The sequence below is a fragment of the Camellia sinensis genome, chromosome 1, assembly GCF_055761805.1.
Source record: "Camellia sinensis isolate YWXY chromosome 1, ASM5576180v1, whole genome shotgun sequence".
Taxonomy (NCBI): Eukaryota; Viridiplantae; Streptophyta; class Magnoliopsida; order Ericales; family Theaceae; genus Camellia; species Camellia sinensis.
Genome location: NC_138961.1, coordinates 250,395,800 through 250,415,761, shown reverse-complemented (window position 1 = coordinate 250,415,761; position 19,962 = coordinate 250,395,800). Strand labels below are relative to the sequence as shown.

General features: G+C 37.5%; 1 long non-coding RNA gene across 8 annotated transcripts; it reads left to right on the top strand.

Moving 5' to 3' along the window:
* The first annotated feature begins 825 nt into the window (after nucleotides 1-825).
* Nucleotides 826-5,868, top strand: LOC114308034 (uncharacterized). 8 transcript variants are annotated; one of them, XR_014348659.1, is made up of 13 exons: nucleotides 826-1,032; nucleotides 1,114-1,236; nucleotides 1,428-1,477; nucleotides 1,630-1,744; nucleotides 1,834-1,939; nucleotides 2,064-2,139; nucleotides 2,239-2,307; nucleotides 3,547-3,636; nucleotides 3,766-3,847; nucleotides 4,029-4,088; nucleotides 4,168-4,220; nucleotides 5,389-5,481; nucleotides 5,574-5,868. It is a non-coding gene; the product is annotated as an uncharacterized LOC114308034 (long non-coding RNA). The 8 variants fall into 8 exon arrangements; XR_014348668.1 differs by having other exon boundaries at nucleotides 3,547-3,681; XR_014348669.1 differs by having other exon boundaries at nucleotides 2,255-2,272; nucleotides 3,547-3,847.
* The last annotated feature ends 14,094 nt before the right edge of the window (nucleotides 5,869-19,962 follow it).

Here is a 19,962-nt window from a genome sequence, read left to right as displayed (position 1 = left end):
ATGATTGGGTGAACAATCAAACTAAGCATTAATTTCCCTCCATTCCTATGCTTCGAAAAGGAAATGCATAAAATAAAGTATAGAAAATTTACCTTTACTCTTATGTTTCGAAAATGAAGTGCATAAAATAAAGTGCAGAAAATTAAGTGTGGGAAATATAAATGACAAGAAAAATAGAAATTAATTGTTTTTTATTTGAGTTCTGGCTCTTTTACAATGTAGCTATGAATGACTATTTATAAGAAAATATTTGTAGGAAAAAATTACCTAATAGCTACCATAGTCTTCCATCTTCCACACTTCACACTTCATGATTTTTCACTTCATCTCTATGTCTCCATAATTTTTTTTAATCTCCAATTCATGCTTAATGTTTTCCACATTATGCTCCATGATCCTCCACATTGTCCATCATTATTTCACATGTGTTTAATGATTCATAACTTCTCATAACCTTCAAATGAGTACGTGTCCAGCAATTATAAAATAATAACTAATAATAAAATTATTTATTTATGGTGCCAACAATTTAGAAACATAGTTTTAACTATTTTACTTTTTAATTTTTTTATGAAGTGAATAAAATTATCATGTTTGGAACTTTTTTTTAATTGAGCAGATAATTATGACATTTTAATAATGAAATTAAATTTATTGACTTCTGACTAAAAACTCGAAAAACCTCTTGTCAAACTGGGCTCACTACAAGAAATATCTATTTTGGTGGCGTATGTTTAATGGCATTTTTTAAAACGTCACTGTTTGTAATATTTAATGGCATTTGAAAAACGTCGCATTTTTCTCTAATCAAAACGGTGCCGTTTCAGGAACAGAAGATGTTTATAAATGCCTTGAAATGGGTTCTGTCACGCACGCTCCCCTCTCCTTGTTTCACCTTTATTTTGAATCTGACTCTCGCTCTCACTCTCTCAAAATCTTACATCGGTGATTCATCAGAGCCATTTTGAAGATCTTACATCAGTGATTCATTAGAGCCATTTCGAAGTCCTCTCTCAAAATCGATTTAGATCGGTGAGTTACTGTCTCTCTCTCTCTCTCTCTCTCTCTCTCTCGCTCTCTGTTGTCTAAACCCTAATTATCTTAGAGATTCAGCTCGGTGATTTGGAGATTCAGAGATTCGGCTTGGTCTCAGTGAACAGATCGGTGATTCATCAGAGCCATTTCAAAGTTCCCTCTCGAAATCGAAATTGAAGTTCATCTCAGCGGTTCAGATCGGTGAGCTCCATTGTCTCTGTCCCTATCCGTCTCTTTCTCTCTCTCTCTCAAGCTGAACTGATATTTGAATGACATCTCGTTGATTTCGATTTGGATTTCAAAGCTCTCTCTGTCTCTCGATTTCGAAGGTCTCTCTCTCTCTATTGCGAAGGTCTTTCTGTTGATTTGGTTGTTGATTTTCATTTGTGCAGATCAAGGCATTGCATATACGGAGATCAAGGCATTGAGAGAAGGCAGAAAGGTTCGGATCTACCCCCTTCTATCTCTCTCTCTCTATATGACAATCGTAAATCTGATTTGGTTGTTGATTTTTGTTTGTTTGTGTTGGTTGTTGATTCTGTTTTGTTAATGATTCTGTTGATTTCGTTTGTTTGTGTTGGCTTTCAATTCTAGGTGTGTCGATCAACAGGAAATAGCGAGTGGTGCATCCTCCTGAGCCAAAAGGAGCCTCTTTGGCTATCAAATGGGAATGTATTTAATATTTTCATTAATGGAAAATTGGATAAAGGTGTGATTAATCAACTTTCATAGCATTTTCTAGTTGTCTGTTGCATAAAATTTGAAATGGAGTTCACTTAGTAGCTACTTGTTCCTCAGTTATTTCAATAGCATTGCACTTTTCATGCAAACTGGAGTCACTTCACCAGTAACATGAAGATTCTTTATGTTCTGTTGTTAGCTATTGGTGGGGAATATGAATGAGGTAATGATGTAAAACTACTTGTTTTAGTTGTATTTCTAATTTATTTTTCCCAATTTGTTTCCTTTTCTTAATATATATGTATATATATATAAATTTGTTCCCCCAATTTATTCAATTGCTCCAGCTCTCTCTCTCGCTCTCGCATGCCCTACCTCTCTCTCACGCTCGCCATCATGGTTCACAAGTATGGATCTCTCTGTGTAGGTTTCTCATTCTCTCTCTCGGTCTCTCAATCTCTCTCTTGATCTCTCAATCTTGAAGACCTAAGATTTATATATGTGTTTTTTTTTTCTCTATAGCGAATTGGCATTGAAGCTCAGAGCAATTGCAGAGGTCATCTACATCCCTCAATTCTTTTGCTAATTCCCGTATGTGTTCAAATTCATTCGTTCATTTCTGTCTCTATATGTACTATGGATATATATATATATGTATAATTCCAGATGTATTCATGGTCCCTCATATTTCAGAAAGTATACTATTGATATCTTGAAGTAATGGTATATTCATGAACAGGCCAAAAGTACTTGAGGTCACTCCAGCTAGCCCTATCTTAACCGGAGGAAAAAACCTGAGGAAAAAAGACCTTAGTTGTTGAGCATGAGTTAGTCAAGTCTGTTTTTAGTATGTATGATTTCAAAATGCATTCTAATCCTTTAATGTTATGTTTGAATATGGTTTGAAAAGGGAAATGATTTGAGGCCTATTTGGTTGTGTTTTTATTTATTTATTTAGTTTAAGAGATAAAAGTGAAACTAACCCAATAAGAAAAGATAAATGTAAGGTTATGATATTATATATAATATTAGGGAGGGGGTGAAATTTGGAAGAAAATTTTGGACAAGGAAGTTGTAAAATTTGACAGAAGACAAAATTCAGATGGAATAGGCTGGTCACAGAGCTTAAAATATTTAAGAGATGTGTTAATATTTTATCCTTGGGAATAGTTAATTTGGCATAATCTTACCTGTTTGCTTCATTACACACTTTAATTTGTTTGTATTCCCAGCTTCGGATCATTATAAAACCAAAGCCATGCATTGGAGTTGGCCCTTTATGTGCTGCACAGTAGGTAGATTTTGCATGGTGAAATAATTGCCATGTTTTCTGCTAAAGAGACTCGTAATATTGTGCAAATTATGAGAAAGGTTACGTTAGGACTCAATTTATCCCTTCCAGACCCATATCCAATGGGGACTAAACTAGTCATACACACAATCATCAGGTGATACGGTGATCATTGCTCATAAATGAACATCTAGCACTGGATTTGATTTTGCCCTGGCCATAATTTTGTCAAACTGTTACCTATGATGTCCATTGTTGTTTTGATGGTGTGAGTAAGCCCTGCTTTGGCAGCAATCAGTGGTTCAACAAGTATAATTGAAATATAAACCACTGATTTTGAGTTCTTTGTTGCTGGTAAATACTAAATAGTAAATATAGTCACTCTTTAATAGTTTGTGTTTTTGCATGTGCATGTGTTTGCTAGCATTTAAATTAGAGTTTTTCCCATTTGTTTTGCAGAATAAAACATAGTATATAATTTTCTTTTATTGAGCAATATATATATTTGATTCTGATATATTTTGCCTTGATAATTTTAGGTCACCAACAATTATTTCCATTCCAAAGTCATCTGACAGTGTCTCCTCTAGTTCATCATGAAGCAAGACTCGGGGGAGGTTAACTCGCAAGTTAGCATATGTTCTTGAAGTTGTTAAGTTGTGTCATGGGTGGATGTATCTTCGTCATCATTTCTGGTTTGATTGATTAAGTTGGCTGATTTAGTGGACTAAATACTTGATTTTTGTCTTTTTCTCAAGAGATTTGCGGTTGCACAAGTTGGTATTTCAAGATGATGCACTGCCTGATGGAACTGAACTAGCTTATTTTGTTCATGGGCAGGTTGTTAAGATGAGCACATACATATTATTATTTTGGTTTAAGGAAATGTTTATGTTGCTTTTTATAAAGATCAAATGTATTAAACAATTAACATATTTTTTTTATTTGTGGAAGCAACGCTTTCCCAGTGAAGCACCTTGTTGTGATATGTATTTGTTTTCTGATTACTTGTCATCTACAGAAATGCACAGAAGGTTATAAGAAGGGTTTTGGAATATTTTGCCTTTGCTGCCAAAGTGAGGTACTTTTTTTTTGCTGCTCGAGTTGCATCTTTATTTGATTCTCATTGAGGTGTTTACTATTTCAACATTTGTGAGCAGGTCAGCCCTTCTCAGTTTGAAGCACATGCGGGTTGGGCTTCTCGTCGCAAGCCGTGAGTGTTCTTTTGATATTTTTGGGAGGTGTAGTGAACATGTGGTTTCTGTGACCATTTATACATCATTAGATAACTTTTTTTCCCCTAATGCAGTTACCTACACATCTTCTTTTTCCTTGGCATAAGTGTGGTTATGTATCAGAGGAGCAAACTCACAGCTTAATCTTGGACTGAACTTTTATGGTCAATTAGTCTTTTAGTTTATCATTTGATCATTTGATTGATATTCATGTAGTCGATGCTTATCTAGTTGGGTAAACTAGTGAACGCATTTAACCATGGAAATAACATAATTCATTTATGTTTTTGCAACAGTTGATCACTCCAGTTGTTATAATGATTGCTTTGTTCATTGCAAACTCACATGGGAAACCTTTGTGTATTTAAAGTAGACCTTACGGGTTAAGTACGATCATCAATTTACTCATATACACAGAGCCCCTTGGAAATAATCTTTCTCTACAGTGGTAACATCCTGTTGTCAGTGTGTGAGAAAGGAATGACATATGCAACTAATAGAATCAATTCCAACTTTGTCAATTAGGATGATCAGCTGAGTTTATATAGAAAACCCATAGTTTGACCAGTAGTAGTTGTGGTCAGCAATATCTCAATGTCTTGGTTTAGATAGTGTTTAGTTATTCTAGTAAGCATGTCTTGGTTCCTTTGGGCAGCATCATGCTATTGGTGGTGTTGTGTAATTGTGATATGCAATATCACCAAGTCTTGGAGGCAATGGTTTTAGATGTGATTGTGATATTTAATGCCAGTAACCAATACAATTTTGTCCATTTATGAGGTAACATAAACAACAAAGTGTATGTTGAAAATTATATATTGAATTTACTTGGAACTCTCTGAATCTGAATTCTGTGAGATCTGAGATTCTTTGTTACTTGTCAAAACTTAGCACTTCAAATATATATATACACCTTACCTCGTTTTATAGATAGATGTAAAATATCAACGTTCTCTAGAGCTTGAGAAGTTCTAATTATTGAAATAGGGAAATGGTAAGGATCTGGATTTTGTTATTTTAGTCAGTAAAAGTGGCTGAACTTTTAGAACCTTAATTTTAATTAATAAAGGGTCTTACCTTGCTGAATCTCTATCACTTACTCTATAATCGTTCTCACTTTGCATTTTGTTTTTGTGGATTCTACAGCAGTTCAGCACTGAAGTTTTACGCATGCAACAAGAAATTGCAAGGCTCAGGGAGAACACTGCACATTTTCAGGCTACGGTTGAGACGAAACTCGTAAGTCCTCTGTAAATTATATTGGTTCTCATTTCTTCCCCCCCCCCCCCAATCATAGGCAAAGCTTTAACATTTTTGGTGCGCTATGGTAGGAGACACTTTGCTGTGAACTTTTAAAGTAAGGGCCTGGATTGGGTTTCAAGTGGTGGTCAGAGTCATGGAAGTACCTAGTTTATATTTGGTTCTATCAAAACATGTTACAGGTTTCTGTTTGCTTTGTGTTTTAGAAACTGTGTTTGAATTCTAATCTCGATTTGGTTGTGTATGAGTCTGTTTAATGGTGTTCCCACATATGTATGTTGAGTGTAGTGTTGTAAGATGATTGGGATATATACTGTATATTTGATTGGTAAAATATATAAATTTACAACTCTGTTCACTGTTTCATTTTGATTTCTTTGTTTATTTTGAAAAGGAAAAAAATAATTTAATTGACCATTATCACTTGTGCCATGGGAGTTAATCTATGAGAGTGTCAAAGCTCCCTCATAATAAGATTTTATTGATTTATACCTGTAAAATTATACTTTATACTAAATTTTGTAGTTACTAAATTTTATTGATTTCTTAATAATAATAATCTTAGATTGTTGTTGGATGATGTGAAACTGTGCATGAGATGGCTGCTTGGTTTTTTGGGATTGAACTTATTGGATTTTTTTCTTGAAGGATGTTGTATTGGGTACTATTATAGACGTGAGGGAATAGTAATCTCACAGAAATATATGTCTATACAAAGTTTTATTCATATTGCTATTTTACAGGTATATATTTAAAATTAAATCTCACAAAATTAGTAGTTTAAAAAAAAAAAAATCTATTGCGGCGTTTTTCAAAACGCCACTATAGTTATATTTTTAAAATAATAAAAAAACTATTATGACGTTTTTGAAGCGTCGCTGAATGCCTGTGTGGCATCATGTTACCGTTGGCTACCACATTCAGCGGCGTTTTTATAAACGCCGCCATACTAATTTTATGACGTTTTTAAAACGTCATAAACTTACAGCGACGGCCGTGTCCTCGGCGTTTGGTGGTAAGCGTCACTAAATAAATTAAACGCCGCTAAAAGTCATTTTTCCAGCAGTGGCTAAACCAAATTTCATAAAACCATTAATTCAAATTTATGACATAATATAGTTACCTTTATTATCATCATCAAGTAGATTCATGTACTCAAATCATAAAACACTAATTATCTTTAAATATAATTTTTTGTATATTTAAAAAAAATTACAAATTGCATGTATATATATATATATATTTAAGCGTATATAGATCAAGTGAATTTAAAATGTAAAAATAATAAAATATATATTGAAAACTCATAAAAGTATTTTTAAAAATTCAAAACCAAATAGAGTGAATAACTAGCTCATTTCAGCAAATTTCATGAACTTAGGATAGACTAATCGAAGGGGAAAAATGAAACAAACAACTGAAGCAGAAGCAGAAGCAGAAGTAAAAGCAGAAGCAGAAGCAAAAGCAAAAGAGCAAAAGGGCAAAAGGGCAAAAAGAGATAACTTAGGAGAGGCAAGTGTAATTTATACTTGGGTGAATTACACTAACGGTTCCTATAGTTTGGAACTTGTGTCATTTTGATCATTGACTTTTCAACTTTTTGGCTTTTTGGCTTTCGAAGGTTATTTTTGTAATTGTGAGCGTGCCAGCAAGGATCAATCAGTCCTTACAGAATATTAATTGCTAACCAATTATCAGACGATTGTGCTTTAGTTCTTTCAGCCTCAATGAAGAGGACTTCTACTAATGGCTTTGTTTAGGAGAATTAAACAAACAATGATTAAATGAAGAACAATTGTAGCATTTCATTAAGCAAAATGAAAGACTTACAAATATCCAAATCAGCCTCGTAGAGGTTTATAGCAACAAGTTACTTGAAAACTACTCCTATGAACGAAATGCAGTGCAGGAATTTGAAGTACATGAATGTAAAGAACAAGAAATATGAAAACTGGAAGGAAAAATAAAGTAGATAAAACTGGTTTTTTGGATCTGAGTCTGGGGACACTTTCTGGGGCCTTCTCTGCTATTTATACTTCTCAATGACAACCGTCGAACTACACTTCTAACCGTCGAACCGCCCCTCCATGATCGCTAATCATGTTAGGCTTCCCTCCTGATTTTGAATTTAAATATGAGTAACCTTTGAAGCCATATTATTTTGCATCTCTTTGCTGATCCAATGCTACGCAGATCTTATCAAAACCAATACTAACTGCCACGTATACGATTACAATCGAAGATTTGAATTGTCTTCCCGTATTACCCTCATCCTGCCACGTGTTGAACTGTGATTGACTTTTTACTAAATATGTAGCCAACATTACCCCCCGCACTAATATACCCAATACTTGGTGATATTAGTGGATCAAGGTATTTTACCCACGTCTTAGAACATGCATGGGCTTTGCATTTTTTAAAAATGCAACCGTCATTCATCCATGAAATATTCGCATTAAATTTACTTCTAATCCTTGAACACTTCCACTATCTCAGTATTCGAAAAAACTAGTTCAGCTCTCATGGCCAAACAAACCTTTTCTTACCTCGATCAAGCATATGAAGAGTTGTTTGATGATGCTGTTCGCCCTCGAAAGAATCTTCATGCATTGATTAGCCATCTTTACCCACCTTCCTATATTCAAGTCATTGAAGCTTTTGCAAACTATCGACCTTTGGACTACAGGCCTGTTATTCGCAATTCTTTAACCCAAAAATTTGCAAACATGGATATTAGAAGCTCTTCTTCTGACCCAAAACCTTCTGCGTGGGATGAAGCTGCAGCTTCTTCTTCTTCCAGGGCTTCTGGTTGGAGAAGCTGGCCGGAACCTGAGGAGTCTAAGTTAAGGGAACGAATCAATCATCATTTGGTTAAATTTGTTGATCCCCTAACTTTCCCCTATTTGCTCGGAGTTCGGTGGTTTACCCATATGCACCCATCGACCGTCGACGCCATTTGGAAGACAACTTACTCATAGCATGGTACACATTGTCCATGCCTACGAAGATAGTACAAGCCACGCACCGTCCAGAAGAGGCTCTAGAGTACAGCCTGTCATTCTTAGCCCAAAAGGCAAAACTTTGTTCTTCTAACTGGCTTGATATCGTCAACAACCCCCAATTTCCTTTTTTCGAGATAGAAACTCCTGCACCTCCTCTCCCGTAAAACCCTCATCGGATGGAGAAATTGAGACCTACCCTCTTTGAGGACCAGTTTCTCCCCACTTATCACCCTCCATCTCCTTCTTCCAAACATCAGCGACAACAAGTCTAACTTCTGCTTGCGGCCTTTACTCACTTGCCCTTCAATGTTCTCGAGGACGATGTTCCTCTCAAAAACTATCGATAGGCCTGTGATGTTATGACCCAGGGTCATGTCCTCAACCCTATTGCCTAAGCAGAGCTCCAAATGTTTTTGGATCAACTCCCATTGCTTCTTCATTGGCACCATATTTTTGTGGCCACCACTCGATCTTTGGATCAAATCTCAGCCCGTCGAGTTCATACCCAATATGAAGCCAAGAACCTCATCGATGAATATAATGATTTCAAGAATAAGGATTCTGCATACTGGGATGACTTAGACATGGATGAGATGGAACAAGGGTTGAAAGAAACAGAATTCGAAGTAAAGGCCGAAAAACTTTTTTACCAAGTAAGAGCATATCAACTTCAGCAGCCTAGCCTGGAGAAGATAAAAGATAGAATAAAGAAAGAACAGAAGTTCATTGATCATAGTTGGAGCAAATTTCATGACCTTGTTATTTGTTCTATTCCTTATTTTTATGAACTCGAATATGTAGCCAAAGAAGACTTCTGATATAATTGCTTTTGTTTTAATAAAGCTAAGATGTTTTCTTTTACTTGGCATGGTTTGATTTTACCCCATTTGTCAAAGTCAAACAAACTTAGGGCTTCGAAATCAACAATTTCATCATTCGAATCTTAATTTGGTCAAACTTAATGAAACAATAAAAACCCAATTTGAACTTTTCCAACTTATGGAGTGTAATTAACAACTTTTGCTGGTTCCCTTTTAGAATCAGAGCTCCGAATTCACCAATTTTGCCCTTCGAAACTTGATTTGATCTTATCCAACCCCCCAACATATGGTTAATATAATCAAGGACTTTCAAATCAATTTTGTTTCGACAAACAGTCTATATTTTCCACTACATGGAAACTTCCGTTAAGTATTGTACTAGTTTATTCGAAAAAAGTAATTTCTTCTATATACTATCAAACCAACTATTGGTTTGAAACTTAGAACAAACAATTTCTAACCGAAAAGTGTTTCAAGTTTTGCTTTGAAGGATTTTACTCTCATTTAGAAACCTACAAACATGTCCTTAATCCTTTTGAAGTAAACAAATACCTAAGCACTCTTTCACCGTGAGGCATGGAATGTGCTTCGAAGTCGGCTTCCTACTTTCGAAGCCGTTTGTCATTTCATTTTGGCGCCAAAATTTGGCTTCGAAGCCAAATGTTTTATTTCGAAGCTGACATCAGTATTTGAGATGCGTTTCCCTCCATAATTATCAATATAGAAAGAAACTTTTCGCATACGTAACTTTAGTACTTCTTTATGAATTCCGTTCGTACAACACGACTAAGTATATTTTTTAGACACAAAAGTTTTAAAACCCTTTTATTTCGTGCTTTGAATTCACCTATTTGCCTATCACATAAACCTTTCATCTCTACTGACCTTCATTTTTCCTCTACTCTCTTTCCCGACTTCATCTTCTAAGAAAACTTTTCTATCCATGGCTTCTTTTTCTTTGAAAATACCGTTCATGGAGCATGCGAGTCCGTCTATGACCTTGAAAAGGATTATTAATGCAGAGTGTGAGAAGTACAAGGCCGGTGAGAAAAGCGCCATTGACGGACGCATCTTCATTCCTCGTCGTCATGAGCAACAAGAGTATGTGCTTGGGCCCATCTTCAGGGAGATTCCTATTGAGCTTCCAGCTCTATATTCACGTCTAGAGGACCATGGTCTCATTTATGAAGGTGGTCTTGATTAGGGAAACTGGAGGATGAACCGCCCCCATCGCTACTGGCCCACTATAAGACCAGAGTGACAAGAATGGTATGATCGAGCTGTCCCTGATAGGACTCTGGATCTTCAAGAGCTCTACTTTTTCGACGCCCTTCAATTATCTAGGTTCACTATTTTGGAGGACCCTTTCTTAATACCTGCTGCCCTTTGCTTTTGGAATTCTGCTTTTAATTTCTTTCAATTCAGATGTGGGATGATGGCCCCTACTGTTCTTGATTTCTGCTATCTATTAGGATTGTCCCCTACTGGAACCCCTATTGGTCCAGATTATCTTGACCTCAAACCCCTTTTTCCCTCCCCTCTCTTAACTCATCCTATAGTGACTTTGTCAAGGCTGAGAATAAAAGAGAGGTGACCGATAGGGAATTCTTTTCTTTTATATTATATTGGCTTTGCAAGTTCTTTTTCTGCACCTCTTCTCAGAGGATCATGCTTAAATTCGCCCCTCTTGCCGAAGCTCTTATCTTACAAAGAAAGGTGGCCTTAGCTCCATATGTCTTAGGTCACGTATATAAAGCTTGTTCCCCTTTTTTGTGAGAAACCCTTGGATGCCAATCAAGGAGGTCCATTTTGGATACTTCAGCTTTGGCTTTTTGCATATTTTACTGAGCTACAATCTAAATGTCTAAAGTTTTTAGAGCCAAACCCTACTACTCATGGCATGGGATTAGCCAATGTTTCACTCTATCCTTCCACCTTCGCTTTTTATTTTTCTTTCTTCCACCAACTCCCAGCTTCCCTTTCTTTCCACAGCTTTTGTCCCTTCGAACCTACCAACATTGGCCCATCCTGGTTGAGGACCTTTCTGAGTGATAGGTTCTGCTCTTCACCCCAACACAAGAACATATGGGCCTCTATTCTGATCCCTAGAGAGTTATTCATTGGGACCCCAGAGCTTACAAATGCATTGCTGAGCCCTATTGACCTGCCTAATTTGCTAGGCAGTTTGGTTTCTTACAAGGGGTCCCAATACCTCTCTGCAGCCAGACCAATTTAAGTCTTACCAGCAGGGACTTAAAGGTTCGAAGATCCAGATTAGAAGAAGCAACTTCTAAATTCATCCAGGACTTGATTGACTTTGAGTACTTCTCTTTCATTCCTCAAAGTAACATATTGAAAAGGTGACAGAACTGGTGGGTGACCAATATGGAGGTACACTTGGCCATTCCTCCCCAAGACCTATTAATGGTACTAGACGTACCTCAACCTAAATCGAAAGGGGCTAGAATTGTTACTTCTTTCACTGCTCCTCCTACTACAGTTCTTGCACCTGTCATCACAAAGCCTATTCCTGCTACCTCAACTCCTCCTAGAATTACTCGAGCTGCCTTGAAGAGAGGTATGTATCATTGTTTTTTTTCTCTTCTTCTCTTTTATAATGCTCTTAGCCTTACTTTTAGTTCTTTCTTTGGTGTAGGTGGTGCGGGTGCCTCACAGGGAGGTTCTCCCTAAAAGGTCGAAGCTTTAAACCTTCTCAGGAGCAAACAGCAACAACAGAAGAAAAGAAAGTTTTTACTTGATCCTAAAGAGGAGGCACCTGGGGTTCACACAGCAGAAGAAGAAGAGACAGAAAAAGAGTAAGACACCCTTAAACAGAAGGAAGAAAATGACGGTCTCTTTTGTTGATTTCACTGGAGATCCCATCCACGAAGTATCTGTTAAAACAGTGCAAGCAGAGCATGAGAAGAAGAGGCAACAACAAATGCTTAGAGATGAAGCTGCTGCCGCTGATGCATTCCAAAGAGAAGTTGCAAGAAAACAACAAGCTGCTGGATATTATACTCTTCGCAATGCTCCAATCATAGCCACCATTTCTGAAATTAGTAATTCCCTTTGTGCCTCTATTTTCTTTTCTCAAATTCTTGGTACTAAGACTTAACAGTACTTTGTATTTCTTCTTTTGCAGCAACAACTCTTCTGCCTTCTTCAACAAGAGCCCCTTCAATCTCAGTTGAAGTTGAAAGACCTCGAGTTGTTAAGCCAATTCAAGCAATACTTCCACCTCTTAGTCCCATATTTTCTATATCCTTCTTGAGGCTAAGTATCCCTGCATCTCTTTCTTTTGGCTTAACTCTATATTTCCCTCATTTATCTTTCAATTCTACTCAATTTGATTTCCCTTCAAGCCTTGCTTCTCCTTCCCCTCCTAAGGACATTCCAGCTATTACTTCACCTTTAATGATAGCTGATTCCTATAGAGAAGGTACTGGTAATTCTCCAACTCATTGTCCATTAACTTTGCCTAACTCCAGTCCTTCTTCCCTCGACCTACTGGTAGCCAAAACCATAGAAACTGCTAAGGATACTCCACATTCTTCTCTTATTCCTGTGCAGTCATTTCTTTCTTCTACCAGAGCTCTTCCTACACCTTCCATGTCAATGGATGAGGTGGATATCTTCGAAGCTAGGCTAGCTAGTCTCTTTGATATACCTTCTACCTCTCCAATAGCTAGCAGTGAGATTGAGCCATTAATTCTAGCTGACTCTTTATTAGAAATTTTTGAGAGCTCTTCCTCCAGTGGTAAGACTTCCTTGCCTTCAATAAACTTGGACAGCTGCCTAGAGCTGCTGACATTCTTTTCGAGGATTCCTTTCGAAGCCTTACAAAGTCCTATAATAAAAAATGGCTTCCTCTAATGCTGCAAGATTGTTGAGCAATCCGACATGACTGTTTCAAGTCATTTATCTCAAGCAGCAGCCACCATCGATTTTTATATCAACATCTATCATGCTGCCAAGGCTGCAGAGGAGAAATTGTTGAGAGATCAGAGTTTTGTTTCCAAAATACATGCTGAAGTATCAGATTTGAAAGAGCAACATTCCTCTGTCTCCCAATTTCAAGCTGAACTCTTGGAAAAGAAAGCTCAACTTGAAGAAGAGTTATCAGCAGTCAACCAAGCTTTAAATCAAACTGCCACCGAACTACAAATTACCAATCAAGAGTTGGCTGATCAAAAGCAGGAGATGACCATGGCCGTTCAGTTGTTCCCATCTCTCAAGAATAGAGCATTTATTATAAAAGAACAACTAAAACACTGTACTCACTTTTTGGCCAATCTATGGCTACATGTACTCAACTCTTTATGAAATAAAGTTCTTGTTTATCATTTGAGTGTTCTCAAGTTCTTTTCATTTAGCACTTATTTTATTCCTTGTGTTTCCCATATGGTTGGAAAATAAGGTTTTAAATATCTGCCATTAATCTTCTTGGGGTGTACATATCCATTTAAATTTTTCAGATGATATGCTCCCGAAGGCAAGACTCGATGAACTTGATATGGTCCTTCCCTGTTAGGTGACCATTTGCTAAACTTGTGGCTTTTAATCCCTATTGGGAGTATTGTCTTCCATACCAAATCACCTTCATCAAAGCTAATGTGCTTGACTTTCTTATTATAGTTTTTTACTGCTTTCTTCTTTTGAAAAAGAATGCTATTTAATGCCAGAATTCTAGCTTCATCTATACTTTCTAATTCTAAGCACATACTCCGATGGTTTTGCTCAAGATCTAACTGATCCTGGCGTCTCACCCTCAAGGACTTAACATTAATTTCCACAGGTAACACCGCATCATGCCCATATACTAAGGCATAAGGAGTGATTCTGCACTTGACCTTGGAGAAGTCCTATAAGCCCACAACACATCCAACAACAAGTTATGCTAATCCCTAGGATTGTCTTCCACAATTTTTTGTATTCCTTTTTTCAAAGACTAATTGGATGATTCAGCTTGACCATTGACTTGTGCATAATAGGGGGGTAGAATTAACAAGACTAATGCCAAATTCTGCCACAAAAGACTTTACCATTTTCCTATCAAATACAGTCCCACTATCAACAGTTATAGTTTGTGGGATGCCAAATCTGTGGATCAGTTCTTTAATGAATCCAATCACTTCGATCTAGTCTACAACCTTATATGGCTTAGCTTCGACCCACTTAGTAAAGTAATTTGTGGCCACTAAGATGAAACAATGATGCTTCGAAGATGGTGGGTGTATTTTCTCCATCATATCCATGGCCAAGGCTTCATAACTGCATATAGGTCAGTTATGGGCATGTGCCTTATTGTGTCATGCTTTTGGCATGCCTGGCAACCTCTAGCATATTCTATGCAGTCTTTAAGGATAGTTGGTCAATAGTAGGAATGTCTTTAAAGCAGCCATCTCATCTTCACACCAAGCTGATGAGCACCACAGATGCCTCTATGAACCTCAGCCATAGCTGTCAATGCTTCCTTTGGACCTAAACATTCCAACAATAACTCATCTGCCCTTCTTTTGTAGAGAGTATTACCATACATTATGTATTGCATAAATTGGAATTTAATTTTTCTGTTGGCTTTCGAAGATGGGCCAGCTTAATACTGCATTATTGGATGTCTCAAATCTTGTTCTTATAAGTCATTATGATTGACTTCTAAAACCATATTCCTTTTATTCAAAGGTAGTATTACCTTTTGATATGTCGTTTGGCTTATGTTCCTTTGAGTGTTGTCTCTTCTCTTGAAATCCGAAGCTTTCTGAGCCGTATCATTAGCTTTACTATTCAAGAATCTGGGGACATAAGTTACATTTGCTATCTGAAATTAAGACAGCAAATGCAATGCAACAACATAGTATGGCAATATACTTACACTTTGACATTTGAAAATCCCTTTCACCTAGTTAACTTCTAATTGAGAATCTCCAAATATGTCAACTGCATGAGCTTGTAATCCAATAAGTATTTCCAGTCCCATTATTAAAACTTCATATTCAGCTTGATTATTGGAACAAGTAATTTCATCCACTCTAAAACCATGTGTGGTTTATACCCCTTGTGGCGACTTAATCACTACACCAATTCCAGTTAGACCATTGGCTTTTGATCCATTGAACCACATTTGCCATGGTTCAACACTAACCATACCAAGTTCCATTATCTCTTGGCTTTCTGTTTGGCATGGATGGTGTGCCAAAAAATTAGCTAAAACTTGTCATTTTATTGCCTTTTGGGGGACATATTCTAAATGAAATTTTGATAAAGCTAATGTGCCTGTTTGGTGCAGCTTAAAAGCTGCTTATTTCAGCTTTCAGCTTAATTTAAGTTATTTTGATAAGTTTGGTTTAGCTTAACAATGCAACTTATAGCTTTTTGTAAATCAGAAATCAGCTTATTCTTTGAGTGAGGCAGGAGATGCTTAATTTATAAGTCAAAAATCAATTTATGTTCATAGTTATAAGCTATAAGCTGTTTCGACATAAGCTATAAACACTTTCCCACAGCTCTACCAAACAGGGTCAATATCTATTTGCTAATTCTTCCCCTCAACATGGGTCTAGATAACATATATTTAACCAAATCTGTGGTTACAATTACCAAGACAATTATAGGCAAAAGATAGTATCTTAATTTCATTGCAGCAAAATACAATGCAAGACATAGCTTTTCTACAGCTGAATATTTACATTCACAAGAATTTAGAAACCTACTAAGGTAATAAACAGCTTGCTCCTTGCCTTCTTCATTGTCTTGGGCTAGGAAAACTCCTAATGAATCTTATGCTGTAGCTATATACAACTTCAAGGGCTTATCACCCTTTGGTGGCATCAGCACTGAAGGGTTGGCCAAAAATGCTTTGATTCCTTTAAAAGTAGTTTGATGCTCTGCTGTCCACACAAATTTCTTTTCATCTTTCAACCTTAATAAGGAAGAAAATACTTTAGTTTTCCCTGCAATATTAGAAATAAATCTTCGAAGAAAATTAACCTACCCAAGGAATTTTTGTACTTCTTTCTTACTTGATGGAGGTCTGGCTTAGATGATAGCTTTGGCTTTGTTCTGATCAATCTGTATTCCGTTCTTGTGTACTACATAGCCCAAGAAGTTTCCAGCTGATACACCAAAAGCACATTTAAGAGGATTAAGTTTCAACTTGAACTTTCTCATTCTTTCAAAAGCTGCTTCCAAGTGAAACAAATGTTCCTCCATGGATTGAGATTTTACTACAATATCATCAATGTAGCACTCTAAGTATCCTCCAATGAGATCATGAAAGATAGTGTTCATAACCCTTTGATATGTAGCCTCAGCATTCTTCAGACCAAATGGCATTTTAACCCATTCGAAAGTGCCAATGTTCCCAGGACATCGGAATGTTGTTTTATGGATATCCTTTTCTGCAATATAGATTTGGTTATAACCAGAGTGCCCATCCATCATTGATAAAATCCTATGCTCTGTTGAACTATCCACCAATAAATCCACTATAGGCATGGGGTACTCATTTTTTGGAGTTGCTAAATTCAAGTTTCTGAAATCGATGCATACTCTCATTTTACCATTCTTCTTAACTACAAGTACAATATTGGATAGCCATTCAATATACCTGGCTGTCCTAATAAAGCCTGCCTTAAGGAGCCTAAGAATTTCCTCATTGACCTTCTGAATCACCTCAGGACTCATTCTTCTTGGTTTTTGCTTGTATGGCTTGAAATTAGGCCTCATAGGGAGCCTATGTTCTACTCATGACCTATCCAATCCTGGTAGTTCATTATAAGACCATGCAAAACAATCTTTATTTCTCTTCAAGACCACCAACAACTGGTCCCTATCAAGAGCATTCAACGAATCACTTATATAGGTGGGCTGCTGCATAGAACATTCCCCTAAGTTCACTTCTTCCAAAGGTTCCTGCATCTAAGGACTCATTGACGCTTCTTTTTTGATTTCTTTTATTTTCGAAGCAATCTCCGTGCTCTGTCCTGCTCCTAGTTTCTTTGTTTCAACATCTTTGCCCTCCTCTTTATAAACAAAGTCTGTCCATAGGGCCTCTTCTTCTTGTATCTCCTGGACTTTTGTTTCAATGTCCAATGCACAGTATTTTTCCAAGGCCAAAACCTTGACCTGTTGCTGCTCCTGCTTACAGCCAATTGCCAAGGCGTCTTCCTCTTGCTTTTGCATCTTCTGGACTATTGATTTTATGTCCAATACTGAGAACTTAATTAGAGCCAAAGACTTGGCCTCCTGGGTTCTATCATTTTGCCTACAACCAGGCATCATTGTCATTTTTGACGACAAACTCCTCATCAACACTTTCTTGGACTAAGTGCTTCAGGTGTGCTAATTCCTCATCATCCATCACTTCGGCTGATCCATCAGGTTTCCTCAGTACACTGAGTGGTGCCACTCATTCAGTATACAATTTAGCCTTTGCAAAATCTGCACATGCTATGAAGGGTTAAGGGTCTGCATTGATCTCCTCTGTCTCTTTACTGCCTAAGGCCATCATTATTTTCTGATGTAGAGAGGAAGGCACACACTTGTTGGTGTGAATCCAATCCCTACCAAGTAGAGCATTGTATTTAGCATTGCTGTCGATAACGAAGAATGCAGTCATACAGTCCCTGGTTCCCACACTCAGGTCGATGGGCAAAATGCCTTGAGCCATCTGTTTGTCTCCAGCGAAACCAGCAATAATTGTACTGGTTGGGATTATTCTGGGATTCCTCTTTCCAAGTTTCTTCAAAGAAGATTTCAGAAGCAGGTTTACTGCTGTCCCATTATTTACTAACACTCGGTTCCCATCGAAGAAGGCCTTGATATACAAGGGTTTGTCATGTTGTGTCATGGATGTCGTGGGATATTCAAAAGGGTATGAGAGGTTAATACTCACCTCTTCCTCACTCACATCTCCAGTTTCCATTGGTATGACCACTTCGGATTCATCTTGCACCATACTCACTTGTGAGTTTTCACTGGAAATTGGAATTGGGTCAATTTCTTGACATTCTTGGTTCTCATCTTCTGCTTGGAATTCTTGTGGTAGTATATGTACCATATTCACTGATATTGGAGGAAACGAGCCAAATTGGATGACTGGCTGCACCTGTTTCTCTTTCTAGCCAACTTATTCAATTATTTCAGAAGTATCTTCCATGCTACACTCTGGCACTTCAGTACTCGTAAATTCCTTCGAATGATCTGTTTCTACTGGTTTTTCAACCAAAAATGTTTGTTCAGCCATGAAGGCTTCAAACATTTCTTCTTCAACCATCTCCTTCCTTTGGCCTAGGCCAACTTCTTCCTCTGTCTCATTATCACTTTTCATCAAAGCCTTTTCCAGTCCTGCCAAACTGGATCTCTCTTTGGCTTTCAGTTCGGAATGAACTTTGGCCAATTGCTCTCTGTTGCAACTCCTTTTGTCTTGAAGAGTTGATTTTGGATTATGATCTAACTTTAAACTTTTTTCTTTCTCTGCTTGGCCCTTTGGCTGGACCAATAAAGAGCTTTCTCCACTTTCTTTTCTGATCCTTCTGGTACTGAGTGTACCTTCGTTGGATCTTCCTCCTTTGGGATCTAGAGATCACTGGAACCATATTTGGTTCCTTTGTTTTTGGATGCTTTAGTAACACCCAATTATTTGGAGCTACCAAATGGGGTTTAACGATCCTGTCCTGATCTCCAACAACATTTCTTTGGGTAGGTATTTCCCTAGGTTTGTTCTGCATGACAAACCAATCTGGAACTCCAGGTACCCATGAACCTACTGACCCAGCCGTCGAACTACCTCTTTCTTCCTTCGAAGCCAATTTTGAAGCTGACTGTGAAGACTACTGCTTGGCTCTAACCCCTTGTTTTAGGCCTAATTCAAGCCTCCTATGAAGGTGGCCATTTTCCTTTTTGTATGAGGCTGGTCTAGGGGGCCAATCTCTGGCTTTGATCCTATGACTCGAGCCCACTTCAAGTCTTCTCTCAGATGATTGCCCTCCATTCTGTAATAGTTGAGTGGTCTGAATTCGTGTAGAGGTCTCTTGCCCTTGGACTGCATTCTCATGGTTGTTGGCTCAGTTATGAATGGCTGCTGTCTAGTACCAGTTGGATATGGTCTTTTATTATAGGCACTGGTTGGTTTAGGACGCCTTTACACATCTTTGTAATATTGTTTCCCATCAATCGGAAGCCCTTTCAACCACTTATAGCTCAACCTACATCTAGGACACATTCTTTGCACGACAGCCGCCTCTAAAGAATCATCATCCAATGCCTCTTCATCAGAGTCTTCCTTCTGACCTGCAAAGCCTTGCCCAACAGCTGGTAAACTTCTAGCATCTATTTTGACAGTAATTTGGCTGGCAACATGCATTTGCACATTAACCTCTTCCAATTCTTTCAAGGACAAGTTCTGGAAGTTTGGCACAATAACATTGGCTGCCATTTCTCCAATTTCTGGGAATGGATTAGTGTCAATCCCGATGGCCTTTTTTGATTTAGCTGGGAATTTTACGCTCCCTTTTCAAATCTGCTCTTGGATCCTATCTCGAAAAACAATGTAGTTTTTAGTTGGGTGAGACTAAGAATTATGCCATTTACTATACACTGTTCCTTTAAGTTCCTCTGGAGATGGAATTTTGACT